The sequence below is a fragment of the Schistocerca nitens genome, chromosome 7 (assembly GCF_023898315.1).
Source record: "Schistocerca nitens isolate TAMUIC-IGC-003100 chromosome 7, iqSchNite1.1, whole genome shotgun sequence".
Classification (NCBI taxonomy): domain Eukaryota; kingdom Metazoa; phylum Arthropoda; class Insecta; order Orthoptera; family Acrididae; genus Schistocerca; species Schistocerca nitens.
Genome location: NC_064620.1, coordinates 20023878 through 20038745, shown reverse-complemented (window position 1 = coordinate 20038745; position 14868 = coordinate 20023878).

Here is a 14868-nt window from a genome sequence, read left to right as displayed (position 1 = left end):
GACACTGTTGCTCCTGGGGTATCGGCGAGGACCATTCGCAACCGTCTCCATGAAGCTGGGCTACGGTCCCGCACACCGTTAGGCCGTCTTCCGCTCACGCCCCAACATCGTGCAGCCCGCCTCCAGTGGTGTCGCGACAGGCATGAATGGAGGGACGAATGGAGACGTGTCGTCTTCAGCGATGAGAGTCGCTTCTGCCTTGGTGCCAATGATGGTCGTATGCGTGTTTGGCGCCATGCAGGTGAGCGCCACAATCAGGACTGCATACGACCGAGGCACACAGGGCCAACACCCGGCATCATGGTGTGGGGAGCGATCTCCTACACTGGCCGTACACCACTGGTGATCGTCGAGGGGACACTGAATAGTGCACGGTACATCCAAACCGTCATCGAACCCATCGTTCTACCATTCCTAGACCGGCAAGGGAACTTGCTGTTGCAACAGGACAATGCACGTCCTCATGTATCCCGTGCCACCCAACGTGCTCTAGAAGGTGTAAGTCAACTACCCTGGCCAGCAAGATCTCCGGATCTGTCCCCCATTGAGCATGTTTGGGACTGGATGAAGCGTCGTCTCACGCAGTCTGCACGTCCGGCACGAACGCTGGTCCAACTGAGGCGCCAGGTGGAAATGGCATGGCAAGCCGTTCCACAGGACTACATCCAGCATCTCTACGCTCGTCTCCATGGGAGAATAGCAGCCTGCATTGCTGCGAAAGGTGGATATACACTGTACTAGTGCCGACATTGTGCATGCTCTGTTGCCTGTGTCTATGTGCCTGTGGTTCTGTAAGTGTGATCATGTGATGTATCTGACCCCAGGAATGTGTCAATAAAGTTTCCCCTTCCTGGGACAATGAATTCACGGTGTTCTTATTTCAATTTCCAGGAGTGTAGTTGCTTGTAAAATTGATGTGGGATAAATCAATACAAAAAAAGTTATTGCAACATGTTGTTGTTGTGGTCTTCAGTCCTGAGACTGGTTTGATGCAGCTCTCCATGCTACTCTATCTTGTGCAAGCTTCTTCATCTCCCAGTACCTACTGCAGGCTACATCCTTCTGAATCTTCTTAGTGTATTCATCTCTTGGTCTCCATCTATGATTTTTACCCTCCACACTGCCCTCCAATACTAAATTGGTGATCCCTCGATGTCTCAGAACATGTCCTACCAACCGATCCCTTCTTCTAGTCAGGTTGTGCCACAAGCTCCTCTTCTCCCCAATTCTATTCAATACCTCCTCATTAGTTATGTGAACTACACATCTAATCTTCTAATTCTTCTGTAGCACCACATTTCAAAAATTTCTATTCTCTTCTTGTCTAAACTATTTATCGTCCACGTTTCACTTCCATACATGGCTACACTCCATACAAATACTTTCAGAAACGACTTCCTGACATTTAAATCTATACTTGATGTTAAAAAATTTTTCTTCTTCAGAAACACTTTCCTTGCCATTGCCAGTCTACATTTTATATCCTCTCTACTTCGACCTTCATCAGTTATTTTGCTCCCCAAATAGCAAAACTTCTTTACTACTTTAAGCGTCTCATTTCCTAATTTAATTCCCTCAGCATCACCCGACTTAATTCGACTAAATTCCATTATCCTCGTTCTGCTTTTGTTGATGTTCATCTTATACCCTCATTTCTAGACACTGTCCATTCCGTTCAACTGCTCTTCCAAGTCCTTTGCTGTCTCTGACAGAATTACAATGACATCGGCAAACCTCAAAGTGTTTATTTCTTCTCCAAAGATTTTAATACCTACTCCGAACTTTTCTTTTGTTTCCTTTATTGCTTGGTCAATATACACATTGAATAACATCGGTGATAGGCTACAACCCTGTCTCACTCCCTTCCCAACCACTGCTTCCCTTCCGTATCCCTCGACCCTAATAACTGCCATCTGGTTTCTGTACAAATTGTAAATAGCCTTTTGCTCCCTGTATTTTACCCCTGCCATCTTCAGAATTTGAAAGAGTATTCCAGTCAACATTGTCAAAAGCTTTCTCTAAGTCTACAAATGCTAGAAACGTAGGATTGTCATTCCTTAATCTTTCTTCTAAGATAAGTCGTAGGGTCGGTATTGCCTCACCTGTTCCAACATTTCTACGGAATCCAAACTGATCTTCCCCGAGGTCGGCTTCTGTCAGTTTTTCCATTCGTCTGTAAAGAATTCATGTTAGTATTTTGCAGCTCTGACTTATTAAACTGATAGTTCGGTAATTTTCACATCTGTCAACACCTGCTTTCTGTGGGTTTGGAATTATTATATTCTTCTTGAAGTCTGAGGGTATTTTGCCTGTCTCATACATCTTGCTCACCAGATGGTAGAGTTTTGTCAGGACTGGGTCTCCAAAGGCTGTCAGTAGTTCTAATGGAATATTGTCTACTCCGGGGGCCTTGTTTCTGCTCAGGTCTTTCAGTGTTCTGTCAAACTCTTCATGCAGTATCATATCTCCCATTTCATCTTCATCTACATCCTCTTCCATTTCCATAATATTGTCCTCAGGTACATTGCCCTTGTATAAACCCTCTATATACTCCTTCCACCTTTATGCTTTCCCTTCTTTGCTTAGAACTGGGTTTCCATCAAAGCTCTTGATATTCATGGAAGTGGTTCGCCTTTCTCCAAAGGTCTTTTTTTAATTTTCCTGTAGGCAGTATCTTACCCCTAGTGAGATAAGCCTCTACATCCTTACATTTGTCTTCTAGCCAACCTTGCTTATCCATTTTGCACTTCCTGTCGATATCATTTTTGACACGTTTGTATTCCTTTTTTCCTGCTTCATTTACTGCATTTTTATATTTTCTCCTTTCATCAATTAATTTCAATATTTCTTCTGTTACCCAAGGGTTTCTACTAGCCCTCGTCTTTTTACCTATTTGATCCTCTGCTACCTGCACTATTTCATGCCTCAAAGCTACCCATTTTTCTTCTACTGTATTCCTTTCCCCCATTCCTGTCAATTGTTCCCTTATGCTCTCCCTCAAACTCTGTACAACCTCTGGTTTTTTCAGTTTATCCAGATCCCATCTCCTTAAATTCCCACCTTTTTGCAGTTTTTTCAGTTTTAATCTACAGTGCATAACCAATAGATTGTGGTCAGAGTCCACATCTGCCCCTGAAAATGTCTTACAATTTAAAACCTGGTTCCTAAATTTCTGTCTTACCATTATATAATCTGTCTGATACCTTTTAGTATCTCCAGGGTTCTTCCGTGTATACAGCCTTCTTTCATGATTCTTGAACCAAGTGTTAGCTATGATTAAGTATTGCTCTGTGCAAAATTCTACTAGGCGGCTTCCTCTTTCATTTCTTAGCCCCAATCCATATTCACCTACTATGTTTCCTTCTCTCCCTTTTCCTACTCTCGAATTCCAGTCACCCATGACCATTAAATTTTCGTCTCCCTTCACTACTTGAATTATTTCTTTTATCTCATCATACATTTCATCATTTTCTTTGTCATCTGCAGAGCTAGTTGGCATATAAACTTGTACTATTGTAGCAGGCGTGGGCTTCGTGTCTATCTTCGCCACAATAATGCGTTCACTATGCTGTTTGTAGTAGCTTATCCTTACTCCTATTTTTTCTTCATTATTAAACCTACTCCTGCATTACCCCTATTCGATTTTGTATTTATAACCCTGTATTCACCTGACCAAAAGTCTTGTTCCTCCTGCCACCGAACTTCACTAATTCCCACTATATCTAACTTTAACCTATCCATTTCCCTTTTTAAATTTTCTAACCTACCTGCCCGATTAAGGGATCTGACATTCCACACTCCGATCCGTAGAATGCCAGTTTTCTTTCTCCTGATAATGACGTCCTCCTGTGTAGTCCCCACCCGGAGATCCGAATGGGGGACTATTTTACCTCCTTTATATTTTACCCAAGAGGACGCCATCATCATTTAATCATACAGTAAAGCTGCAGGCCCTGGGGAAAAATTACAGTTGTAGTTCCCCCTTGCTTTCAGCCGTTCACAGTACCAGAACAGCAAGGCCATTTTGGTTAGTGTTACAAGGCCAGATCAGTCAATCATCCAGACTATGGCCCCTGCAACTACTGAAAAGGCTGCTGCCCCTCTTCAGGAACCATATGTTTGTCTGGCCTCTCAACCGATACCCCTCCACTGTGGTTCCACCTACGGTATGGTTATCTGTATCATTGAGGCATGCAAGCCTCCCCACCAACGGCAAGGTCCATGGTTCATGGGGGGAGGTATTGCAACATATAGAACATGAAAGTCACACAGGTTTTTCACAAAATTTAACTAAAGGCTCTTTACTAACAGCAAGTAGAACATTATAATACTGACATTATTTTTACTTGTATAGCATAGGTTCTAATACCTACAGCTTCATATAATATATTATCTTATTTTATTATGTGCTGTGTGCGTGCACAGGATTATGTATATACTCACTCAGTAAAAACGAAAATAGTGAAAGATCTTTGACTTACACCTGTCTCAATTAATGAAAGACTGATGACTCTTAGAGTACCCATTGGTTCATACAGATTCATCACCTTCGTCTCTGCATATGCTCCTACTTTAAACAGTGATGAAGACACAAAGAATCAGTTCTACCACCAACTGAACAGTACTCTCTCTAAAATACCCATTCAAGATAAATTAATTTTACTTGGTGATTTCAATGCCAGAGTGGGAAGGGACAGCCATTTTTGGAGAGACGTCATGGGTAAACAAGGGGTGGGAAACTGCAATGCAAATGGGTTGTTACTTCTTGGTCTATGTGCTGAGCACAAGCTTTTCATCTCCAATACCCAATTCCGTTTGCGTAACCGCTATAAGACCACATGGATGCACCCACGCTCCAAACATTGGCATCTTATAGACTATGTTATTACGTGACAGCGTGACAAGAAAGACATTCTCATCACAAAAGCAGCACTAAACATCGATGAGTGCTGGACTGACCATAGACTTTTAGTCAGCCATTTGAGAGTACCAAAGTATCGCAAGCCACGATCCCACTTTTCAAACCCACCACGCAGAAAATTCAACATAAGCAACTTGAACAACAAAAATGTTCGCTCACACTTCCAAGACATACTGTCTGAACAACTTAACAAAGCTCCTGCAACCACAGATGACGTCGAACACGAATGGACCACATTAAAGAACATCATCAAAGAAACTGCTGAGAATGTTGTTGGTTTTAGTGCACGGAAAAGAAATGACTGGTTTGGTGACAACCATGGAGAAATCCAAGCCATCATCAATGCAAAGCAGGATGCGTACCTGTCCCTTGCTCAAGATCCGTCCTGCGCAGAAAAGAAAGCACACTTTCAAGAACTCAAGCAGAAATGTCAAAGTGAAATACGAGTAATCAAGAACAAATGGTGGCAACAGAAAGCCACAGAACTCCAAAATCTTTCCGATGCAAGGAACCTGCGTGGCTTCTACGCTGGTATTAAAGAGCTGTATGGACCTATCCGCTCCTCATCAGGAACACTGAAAGCTGCTGACAACTCCACCATTCTTACTGAAAGTCAGGACATCTTAAATCATTGGAAAGAGCACTTCAGCTCACTGTTAAACTGTCCTTCTACTGCCACTGGAGATTTTCTCAAAAATGTCCCACAGCACTCTCCAAAATCCTGGATGGCTGATCCTCCAACTTTTCAAGAATTTTGCAAGGCACTCAAAGAGTGTGAAACCTGGGAAGGCTCCTGGACCTGACAGCATCCCGATGGAGCTTATTGAGGGTGGCAGCTTGCCTCTAAAAACTAGACTCTTCTCACTCATTCTATTAATGTGGGAAACCCGCATGGTACCAGCTGACTTGAAGAACTCCACAATCTCAATACGGGTTTAGACCTTCAAGAGGGACAATTGACATGATCTTCTGTACATGACAACTACGGGAGAAGTGCAGAGAACAGCAAAATCCTTTACTACTTGTTTTCTACGATCTAGAAAAGGCCTTTGATACAGTTCCCAGAGAAGCCATGTGGATGGTCTTAAAACGCTTCAGCTGCCATGAACATTTTGTTGACCTGATTGAAGCTCTCCACGATGATATGACTGGACAGGTCCTCTGCCAGAATGAAACGACTGGTGAATTCCCAATTACAAGTGGGCTTAAACAAGGATGCGTTCTTGCACCAATATTATTTGCATTGTATCTGGCAGCTATGCTTTACGAGACAACCCGTAAACAATGCAGGAATAGAACTAAAGTACAGGTTTGATGGAGGATTATTCAACCAGTCCAGACTCCATTCAAAAAGGTTCAGCAGTACCACTCGTGTGACGGAGCTGCAGTATGCTGATGACAATGCTTCTCCAGCTCATTCACCTGCAGAGTTGCAGCTGTCAGTTGATTCCTTCAGCAGGGCGTATGAACGATTTGGTCTCTCCATTAATATTCCAAAGACAAAGGTGATGGCGCAGACAACTCCTGGCTCCTCCGTTCCTGACTTCAGCATATCCATTTATGATACACCCTTGGAACAAGTGGACCATTTCCTCTACCTGGGAAGCATACTGTCATCTAACTGCTCATCTGGAAAAGATGTGGAGAATAGATTACGTGCTGCCCATGTAGCATTTGGACCTCTTACAAAGCATGTCTTCCTGAATAAAGACCTAACACTGTACGCCAAACTGATGGTGTACAAAGCTGTAGTCATTTCCACCTTGCTATATGGTTGCGAAACCTGAAGAAACTAGAACGCTTCAACCAACAGAAGCTAAGATATATCATGAACCTGAAATGGGATGACTTCATATCCAACATGGCTGTTCTAGAGAAAGCAAAAATGCATAGCATGGAAGCTCTTATCATTGCGCATCAACTCAGATGGGTTGGACATGTCCAGCGGATGAGAAATGACAGACTTCCACGCCAAATGCTGTACAGCGAAGTGAGCACAGGTAAAAGGCCACGAGGTGCCCCTCTCAAACGTTATAAGGATCAGTACAAGAAAAATCTGAAAAACTTGAACATCGATCCGAGTAACTGGTCCACAATAGCAGAAGACCGAAGTCGCTGGCGCTCAGTTACCTCAAATGCTCTTCAAAACTTTGAGCTGGAACGTCGAAGAATGGAGAATGACAAACGCCAGAGATGTAAACTCCTCCAGGCTCAGCCACGTCCTCCTCTTCCATCAGCTGTAATGTCTGTGGCCGCCTGTTCCACACTAGGATTGGATTGCTAAGCCATCAACGACACTTCCACGCCCTGAACCGTGACAAAGGAAATCTCAGGAGAGAAATGAAAACTTGGATACGAGTACCAGTCGACGACGACTCAGTAACAATTTTTAATTCTTCTTTATTTCTACAGACAACGTAAGATGTGCATGAAAACAGCTTAAGTGATGATTCTTTTGATGTATTTTTATTTATTAGGTCAGGCCAGATTCCAAAAATTCCTGGTTGGTGTAAAAATAGTGTTTTATTAAGAGAAATGCTACATCAATTTTAAATTTATTTACTTCCTGAGTTTCTTTTATTGGTGCTAGAAGGTGATTATATAATTTTATTTCCATACCTTTAACACCATTATCTTACAAGTTCGTTGAGTTGGTAATTAGGATTAAAGTTGATGGTGACAGTCCATATTTCTGTCAAATTTATTAATGCTTTTATTAGTATATAATATTTCTAGTATGTATTGGCTTGAAAGGGGCAATACATTCAGCTTCTTAAATAGTGGTTTATGTGTAACAGTATGTGCAATGGTTCCAAAACCTGTCAGCTGTTCTGCAGCCTGGTTTGCACAAGAATAATTGTGTGTGGCATTTAATGAAGTAATTTTTATGAAATATGTAAATACTGAAGGATAATATGAGAATGCTGCATGTCCACCAGTCTGATAAGACACGTCAAAATGAACTGCAGTTTGTTTTGTTGTGTCTTGTCAGACAGCTGGGTGTGCAGCACATTTTGTGATGAGATGTTATAAACACAAGTACACTGATAACAAAATGTTATGCTCTCTTCCACTTGATACTTAATTATGGAAGTAATTTTTAGGGTCAACATTCAGAATAATTTAATTTATTTAAACTCCAAAATAAAGCAGTCAGTACAATTTTATTCAAACAAAAATCAAGAACACATGAACCATGATAACACCCGCTATACTACTGCAGGGAATGAGCATTTGATCCATCTTCTACTCAAGCAACTGGACAATTTCCTGTATGACCATCAATGTTCAAAATTACCATCTACAGTCTAGCTTGCTCACAGTGATATCCTCAACTATGTACTGTTATTGTTTTGGTATTTATGATTGCATGTTGTTGCTTGATTACAGCTAATGATGCCTTCCAATGCTTAGCACTGTCTTTTCATATTTTGGATGATCTGAAGATGGTTGCAGATAGTGACTGAAACTAGTTATCAAACTTTAATTGTGAAAGGAAAATTGTGGTCTAGGCATTAAAAGCTTTTACTTTTAATTTTTTTTTTTTTAATTTGATAAAAAACATTAAGACCGCCATCTCTCCCCCTGACCATGTCAGGTTTCACTGGAAAAAGTATATAATAGACTAACTACAAATCCATTTTAGAATTCTCAGACTGTTTAAAACAATTCTTATTTATTATTCAGTCTCAGTTGCACATTTCAAATTACATGGCATGTTTTGATCACTCCGAATCATGTTCAGAGCTAAGTAGGTGCATCAACAAGCACTCTTGCTGTTCATAACCTCATATCAGAGTACTTACATTTGAGGAAGGTCCAGAGTGATCAGAACATGTCATGTAATTAGAATGTTGCAACTGAGACTGAAGAACAAACAAGAGTTGTTTTAAACATAAATACACTTGCTGATTCTCTTCAGATGAATAACTCTCAGACTGTCATACTTCAAGTTAAGTTAATGACAACAACAGTGTGAAGAATGTCCAGTTTGAAAGTTTATGCGCTGTTGCTATCAAAGTCAGTATTACATTCCATTGAAAACAATTATACGCAGTTTCCTGTGAGGGTTTCTCATATACTCAAGGTTATCACACATTGACTCAGAACAGCATAGCCTGGCCATGGACAATGATAATAATGGAATATCTGGTGGTAGTAAGACCTTGAAAAGTGCAGACTTGTTGATAAAACTCTGAGTAAACTATTGTTTTATTGTTATTGTATTATTGTCTAGCTAACAATTTAGCATCATCTCTCTCCAATGTACACAGAAAATCTAAGTCAGTTTTCTTCTACCCTGTTCCTGTGATGCGACTAGTTTTGTCAATCATACAGAAAACTCCTCTAGCCAAGTTAGGGGCAGTCGGTACGTTATTTTGACAAATTCACTACAAACATCATTTACCATCATTGCTGTGTTACAATATATTACAATAGGACAATAATAATAATAATAATAATAATAATAATAATTTTATTGTCTTTAAGCCATTACAGCAATAGACAAAGTCATACATATAATACAATACAGTACAGTACATGCTATAAAAGGACAGAATTGTTAAGAACTTTACAGTTTAATATCACAGGTCATGAAATCCTTTACATTGTAGAATGGGTTTACAACTAACCAGTCATAAAGTGTTTGTTTGTATTGTTGCTCTGGTAAATTTTGTATACCTTGTGGAAGTTTGTTAAATAATTTGTGGCCCATAAGTTCATAACTGTTAACTGATTTTGACAGTCTGTGGTAGGGCGTATAGATAGAGCTGTTTGTCCTAGTGCTGTAACAATGTATATTTGCCCTGCATTTTACTTTAGGTAAGTTCTTTTTTGTGTAGATTAAAACATAATAAATATATAGGTTTATTACTGTCATGATTTTTTGTTGAATAAACAAAGGTTTACAATGAGCCTTGTATGGTGAGCCTGTAATTATCCTAATAGCTTTCTTTTGCAGCAATAGTATATCATGCACACAAGTGGAGTTTCCCCATAAAATAATGCCATAGGATATGATGCTTTGGAAAAATGTAAGATACTCTAACATAATTTTTAGGTACACAGTGCATTAATCGCCTTAACAAATAGATTACCCTAGACAATTTACCGCTAATATACTTAATATGTGGATTCCAAGAAAGTTTATCATCCAAATATACCCCCAAAAATTTAACACAACTAGGATCATCTGATGGAAATTTGTCTTTTAAACTAAATACCATCTGCTGGGTTTTGCTTTCATTAAGCAAGAACCCATTTGCTTTAAACCAGAGTGAAGCTTGCTCAATTGTCTCTGTAACACATGTTTTAAGGCTATCAAGATCATTACTGCTGTTCAGAAATGTTGTATCATCAGCATAGAGTACTGTTCTGGATTTGATAAATGATGGCAGGTCATTTATCATTATTAGGAAAAGGAAAGGGCCCAGCACGGATCCCTGCGGAACACCTACCTCAACTTGTTCTATACTGGACATTTCTTTCCCAACACAGACGGCTTGCTTACGGTTTTGTAAATATGATCTTAATAGCTTAAGGCTGTTACCTTTAACACCGTAAAAGTCCATTTTCTCGAGTAGTAGTGTATGTTCTACACAGTCAAAGGCTTTGCTTAGGTCACAAAAAGTCACTTGGGCAAAGCATTTATCTTCAAATACTTGATGGATATTACACACATACAATAAAAAGCAGTTACAGGAAATCTGGAATTTTAATCTGAAAATCCCAGTTCAATCTTTTGATGAAGTAAAGTGACATCATGCATCAGTCTGGGTGTAAAGAGAATTGAATTGTTTGATTCTCAGATAGTTGGTCTCCCTCAGTGGAAGAAGAAAGAAACGAAAAAATGCACTCTCCTCTGCACAGAATGATTTGTTTTTACTGAAATTCAGATGCAGAAAATCTTGTTTACTGGGAGTGACCCAGTGATTGAGACTTAATGGTGCACTCCAGTAGAGATTTTTGAAACCTTAGGACGAATGGTTGAGGATGTATAGCCATTTGAAATTGAGTCAGTCTTTTGTAATCAGTGTATGTGGCTGGTAATTTCCATCATACATTTAGATATTGATAATGTTTTCATTACTAAATAATTAATTTGGATAAGATTTTATATTAGTCAAAGTCTCTGGCATCTGAGTCATGAAATTCACAGTTATCATCAAAACTTACAAGCATAAAAATCTTGCAAACTAAAGTAACTGTAAAATAACAAAAGAAAAACAAGAAATAAGAGGAAAAAACCTTTACATTGTGAGATAAACGAAATGACACATAAATCATCTGGCAACAGAAAATAGCAAATAAATACATTTCAAATGATGACTAATTTTTACACATGCTTAGAAATAATTCCTATTTATTCTTGTAATTTAGGAAGACAAACTGAAGCTACTGCAACAAAATATGGGACTGGATGTTCATTCTTGTTATGTATCAATTCAAGAACCTTATACAGAGACATGTAAACTAAGTCTAGAAACTCTGGAGTCATACCTGCCTAGACCGATACTTACTAATTTTCTGAGAGAGATACGTCTGGTGGGCTGCAATATAAGGACTTTAGGTAATATTCTGTTAGATTAATATAAATTTAATGTCTTTATTTATTGTGCTGAATTGGTATGGGTGATGATGAAATGACATCATTTAAATTTTTTGGCCTTTTTAAAATTTCTGTCTTCTATCTTCTATTCTTATTATGGTACATTCATGTTAATACAGTGCATGCTTTTGATACTATTCTTTTGACAATAAAAGATTGTATTTCTCCATCCCAAGAATGAAGTAATGATCATGTTTAACTTGTTTCTTCTTTTGCAATTCACAACTATTGTTTCTGGCATTACAGAGTTTTGATTACTTCCATTGACCAATTCCACAAACGGCAACAATACCCACTAAATTCATTAAGTGTTATCCATTTAAAACTACACTGAAGCTCTACAAAAGTATTCATACTAATTCTGAAATAATATGGATGGTACAATTTAAAGCCATACTGAATGTTAATTGATGCCACTGTTTCAAGAATACTAAAAGGGTTTTCATAGACTGTTACCAATCACAAAGTTTTTTTGTCTTGCTTAAATTACTTAATAAAGTAACATGTTTTGAGATATAAACTTCATCTTCAGGCTATAGTGGCAATTCAAAGAACATTTAAAATAATACACATCGATATTAAGGTTGTTTTTATTGCAGTCTTGGCATGTGTTGTGCTCATCCGAAGAAAAAATAAAGAAAACATAGTATCAGGGAATATTTGTTCTGTATGTGGGTGTGCTGTTTACATAATTTTAAAAAAATGGTAAACTCATTCTGTTTTATGAAATAGCTATCTTCCTGTGTTATGTTCAGTTACATTTATTGCTATGCTTCCATGGATCTCGTTAACCATATATTTTTTATATATTTTTTGTAATAACCAACATCACTTGATTTTGAGACGTTTATTTCAATTCCTGGTTTCAATAAAATCATGCTGTCACCTTCAGATTTGCATTACAATTTGTGTATATGTTCACATACATGTGTTGTTGACATTTTGAGAATGTAGTATAAATACACCACTGTTCATTGACTTAGAAAGGACACGTAAATAGCAATATCATTGCAATTCTTTAAAATAATTTTATATTGTTGTTATTAACATTAAATTGTGACAGTCTCTCTTATTGTAATATATTATGAAAAGGATAGTTGCTACGCACCTTATAGTGGAAATGCTGATCTGCAGGTAGGCACAACAAAAAGACTGTCACAAATTAAGCTTTCAGCCAACAAAGCCTTTGTCAAGATTAGACATTAGACAACACACACACACACACACTCATGCAAACACAACTCACACGGACATGATGTCTCTGACAACTGAAGCCCACTGTGAGCAGCAGCAGCAGTGCATGATGGAAGAGGCAACTGGGTGGGGATCAAGGTGGGGAAATGGTAGGGCAGCTGGTGCAGTTGATAGATTAGACAGAGGGCAGGGAAGAGGTGGAAGGGGGGATAACAGATAAGGAGAGAAGTGCCTTCTTGTTTTGACAGGGTGCGTTGGTGGAATAGAGGGCTGTCTGGTGCTGAAATGGGAACTGGAAAGGGGCTAGATGGGTGATGACAATAACTAATGAAGGTTGAGGCCGGAGGGTTACGGGAACCTAGTATATATTGCAGGGTGTGCTCCTACCTGCACGTTTCAGAAAAGCTGGTGTTACTGTGAAGGATACATATGGCACAGGCTGTGACACAGTCATTGAAATGGAGAATGTCGTGTTGGGTGGTGTGCTCAGGGTGGTCCAGTTGTTTCTTGGCCACAGTTTGTCGGTGGCCCTTCTTGTGGACAAACAAATTGTTGGTTGTCATGCCCACTGTGCTGCATTCTATGTGGGGCTGCATTCTGAACTGTTCAAGGCAGGGCTCAATGTCAGGTTTGCTGTTGGAAAGGTTTTGGGGTTAGGTTACAAAGTCATATTTCCAATGAATATTACGTATGAAGGAAAGTAGGTCCTTCACCAAAGCAGCATGATCAATTGCAGGTTTAGTGGTGAAAGTGAGGCCCTTAGCTAAAACAGATAATTCACAAAAGGGGAGTGCTTTAGAAGAGACGTTAAGGACACTGTACTGTTTTGACTGGTTCTTGGGATTATGGGTTATTCTTGATCTGGGAGACAGTTGTGATGGCTGTGTGATGTTAAGGAGGTTGGCAAAGCTCAGTTTGTAGGAGGGGAGTGTTGGTTGATGGTGTGGCTGTTTAGAGAGCTGCAGGTGGACAGGAAGGGAGATACCACTGTTCAGGTAGTTTCAGAGAAGGTGGGACAGCTTTTTGAGGTGAAGTCTGGCAATGATTTCCATACAAATTTTCATTGATAAACATCAGAGAGGCATCATAAAGGTGTGCAGAAGACATTGCAAGCGACAGATAACACCATGATTGACTCATCAATAATGAAATCATAACAAGTTTTGTTTTGACTGCCATCTTGTTTCTGCTGCACAGTAGAACTGATTGTGATGAAGTGTTTTAAGTCTCTGAGAAACCTACTGATATAAATTGTTTTTTAATGTGTGCGAATACTTCTTCAAATGTGTTGATAAAATGTTATAAACCAACAGGTAATAATATGTGCATCATATGTGCATTTACTATTTTATTTTTTAAGACATGATTTTAATGTTGCAGATTTTATTTCTAGCTTCCAGTATATGAATAAGTCTGATGAGAATGTCAGTTTAGTGATAAAGTGGCTGACATTATTTAAAATTACTATTTATTTTTATTTCATGCCTAAATACCAATGGGAACAAAAGCTGTTCTGGATCTATATCTAGATGCATACTTTGCAACCATTGTAAAGTGTATGGCAGAAGATACATGACATGCTTTTTTTTTCTTTTATCATTCCAATGAGATGTGGAGTGTGTTTAATGGCTCTTGGCATGCTGTAATTAGTCTAATCTGGTCTTCTTGGTCCTTACAGGAGTGGTATGTAAGGCACTGAATCATATTTTTACAGAAATTTATCTTAATATTGGTTCTTCAAAACTGTAAGCAGACATTTTGGGGTAATTGGCATCTATCTTCAAGTATCCGCCAGATCTACATCTACACCTACACTGATACTCCACATCTGGAGGGCACTCATTATCACTACTTGTCACTTTCTTTTCTGTTCCACTCGCAAACAGAGCAAGGGAAAAATGACTGTATGTCCGCCTCCACATGAGCACTAATTTCTCGTATCTTATCTTTGTGGTTCTGCAGTTAACTTCGTGTGCCAGTTCTCTGAATTTTCTCAGTTGTGTTTCTTGAAAAGAATGTCACCTTCCTGAGGCATCTCTGTAACACTTACGTTTTGCTTGAACCAACCAGTAGCAAATCTCTGAATTGTTTTGATGTCTTCCTTCAATCTGACCTGGTTTTTTTTTTTTTTTTTTTTTTTTTT